The sequence below is a fragment of the Parasteatoda tepidariorum genome, chromosome 7 (genome assembly GCF_043381705.1).
Source record: "Parasteatoda tepidariorum isolate YZ-2023 chromosome 7, CAS_Ptep_4.0, whole genome shotgun sequence".
Lineage (NCBI taxonomy): Eukaryota > Metazoa > Arthropoda > Arachnida > Araneae > Theridiidae > Parasteatoda > Parasteatoda tepidariorum.
Genome location: NC_092210.1, coordinates 86,354,363 through 86,358,077, shown reverse-complemented (window position 1 = coordinate 86,358,077; position 3,715 = coordinate 86,354,363).

Here is a 3,715-nt window from a genome sequence, read left to right as displayed (position 1 = left end):
CTTTTTTTTTATTTGACAATAACTTCGTCAAAAAGCATGTTTTTTTGAAATTTTTTTTTTAAATGAAAGCTAAAAGTCCAAATTTTTTAATGGTATAATAAAAATTAAAAATATCTAACCTTTGTGCCCGTACATCGCGTCAAACTTCACAAAAAATTAATACAATTTTCTATGATTGCTAAGAGTGTAATTGTACATGGTTGCAAAATATATTAATTAAAAACAATTAAAGTACATAAAAGTAGAGATTTTAAGCTTCAAAATGAACTAAAGCAGAAGCATTTTTGATCATTTTTAAAGAAGTTATGACACTTTGAATTTTGCCATTTTTTTATAAGTTTCTAGGTGTACTGATACTTTTGAGCGGTACTGTAACTAAAAGACATATTCAACACACTACAAATGCATCTGAAATTAGATTTACGAGCTAAAAACTTAGTTATATGAAAATTGAAATTCTAAGAAATAAACAAAAATTAATAAATAGAACGATTAAAACGTAAATAATGAAAAGATACACATTTGGAAAGAAAATACAGATGTTATTTATAATCTACAATTCATAATAAATGTTCAGTTGAATTTTTTGATATTATCATATAAAGAACATAAATATTTTTATTAAATCACATATATTAGAATATAATATTAAACTATTATGCTTAAAAGCATACAATATAAATAAAATAAAAAATCAGCATCGAAAGTTAGGTTTACTTTTCAGAATAAAAATCACTTGTTTTATCTTCTGCAACAAAGTGATGAAAGAAGTTGAAAAAACAAACTGTGTCATAAGTTGAGTTATACTCTAATTTAAATATTGATTTTTTCTAAAAGTTATGAATTTTTGCAAATCTTTGTTTTTTTATAACATTTTACAAAGCACAGGATCTAAAACAAAAAATAAACTTCATGAACATGAAACAGATAATAGTTTAAATGAAATTAAGCTCTCTCGAAAATAGTTTATTTGTTAAAAAAAGGAAAGGCTATAAGCTTTCGAAACACAAGAATGAATTCTCAGTGAGTTATTGGGGTGGCAAAGGATTCCTTGAAAGCGATTCAAGCATTAAGAAAAGCAATATCACAAACATTGTAAAGAAATGTTAGACACCTGCAAAGTTCATAACTTGTAGAATAATTCCTTAACATCTAGTCTCCTAGGCATACGTCACATTTTGTACGATTGTAGCAAACGATAGTGCTTGGATTTTACTCTAGGCTATTGTTTAGATAATAGCAAAAAAAAACAAAGGACTTAGCAAATAATAAAGGTAAAAATGACCCCAACGAAGCCTCTAGTGTAAAGATCAAATTACTATTTATAATACTTCGATACCTTAGAAAATAGTAGCGTACTAGTTAATGAGTTTAAGTTACGTAATTGTAATGAGAAACGTAATGAATTAACGTAATTGTAATGAACATAAAACTGATTGGGCAGAATTTTTTCAATATGAATAATAACTTATAGCTTGTTCAGAAAATTTTTCTGAGAATTCTTGAACATTAAATTAATAATTCTAATTGCGCAGTTTATTAAAGTTGACCAAATTTACAAACAGTAAAAATCAAATTAAATTACGAAGTATCTGTTTTCTTATAAGACGTGGTTTAGAAAGTATGTAAAAAAATGCATTCTGAAGACTTATATTATTAATAAGAACATTAAATACTTGGGACTAATTTAATATATAGTAATAAATACGCATTTTTTCCTTATTTAAAGTTATTATCTAAGTGCTTATTAATCTTCGTAAATTTGAACTATAACTGAAAATTCAATAGAGTTCCTTAATTAAATTAAATAAATTAAAATATTCTTAATTAAAATATAGTAAAAATAGGTTTATGAATTGATTTCGTAAAGTTTTAATGTAATAATTTTTAGTAGTTTACTATTTTTGTTTTTAAATTCAGCTGATTTATTTCAAGGAATTTTAGCTGTATTTTGCATTTTTTATGTTTTCAACACACTGAATCATAATTAGTTTTAATTAGGATGTGAGAAATTATTTCATAAGATNATAATCTACAATTCATAATAAATGTTCAGTTGAATTTTTTCATATTATCATATAAAGAACATAAATATTTTTATTAAATCACATATATTAGAATATAATATTAAACTATTATGCTTAAAAGCATACAATATAAATAAAATAGAAAATCAGCATCGAAAGTTAGGTTTACTTTTAAAAATAAAAATTCATAAATTTGAACTATAACTGAAAATTCAATAGAGTTCCTTAATCAAATTAAATAAATTAAAATATTCTTAACTAAAATATAGTAAAAATAGGTTTATTAATTGATTTCGTAAAATTTTAATGCAATAATTTTTAGTAGTTTACTATTTTTTTTTTAAATTCAGCTGATTTATTTCAAGGAATTTTAGCTGTATTTTGCATTTTTTATGTTTTCAACACACTGAATCATAATTAGTTTTAATTAGAGTGTGAGAAATTATTTCATAAGATAAAAAAACTAATATTTGGATATATTTGAAATAATTTTGAAATAGTTTTTCTTATATAAATTTAAATATCATAATAAAATTTTTTTAAAAATATTTTTGTATTTAGCGGTTTTGATTTAAATATATTTCCTTTATTTAACATTACGTAGAAAAATTAAGCAAAAGAAAACTACCAAACAACTTAAGAAACGAAACAAAAGAACCCATTTAGTTCAGAATTAATTATGTAGTAATTGTTAAGAGGAAGTGCATTTTTGTGCTGATTTCGCAATTTAACTTGTCATTATCAATAAGCAATAAAAAAAAAATCTTAATAGTAAAAATATCTATCATTGATTATCAATTTTAAAATCGAGCACAAATCTCGTTTCCTGAAAAAATAACTTTATGTAAATTTTTATGATTGATTCCCCAAGGGGTAAGAATAATAGAACATTAAAAAAAATATATTGGTCTAAATAGAAGAAGTGTAAAGCTAACTATCCGGTAATATGAATAATTAATTTTAAATATATTCTGCATTTCAATCATAACTTGCTTAAATATTGATGCTGTTCTAAATTTTTAGAGCCTTTTCTAATTACTATAAAGATTAGATAATTTCGAAACAACATTTCAGAAACTCAAATGCAACGTGCAAGCGGTGTTTCGATAACAAAAAAGTAACTCGACGCTTCAGAAATGAAACAAAAAAATTTATTTATTAATTTTTGTTTTTTAAAAAAATATTTTTGCGTTAAAGACGTTTCTAAAAGTTTTATCTTAATGCCTCTAAACGTTTAGTAACGTTTAAGCGGTAAATATTAATATTTTAAAATGGTAAATATTAATAATAACCAATGTCATTCGTTGGCGTTTTAATTGGGGATATTTCCGTATCATAATCTACCCCCCCCCCCAATACAATCTCTGCGGCACTAAACTAATTTTAAACTGGAAAATGAGAAAAAAAAATAAAAAAATAAAAATGTGTAAATGTTTCCCGTGGGTGGTTACGAATTATACCCCTCGAGTAGGTCCCTTTCAGTGATTTTCTAATTTAGACTTGTTGCCAAGACTGGACTATTATTTTGCCCCAGATCACGATACGGAGATCTCCCTTTTTATTTCTCACTTTGACTAAAATAAGTGGTTATTATTGATTTTGTCCGGTTAGAATTAATAATAACCGGATTTATCACATTAACCAAACTTTATTGGCAATTATAAATAATTATTGGGTATATATATATA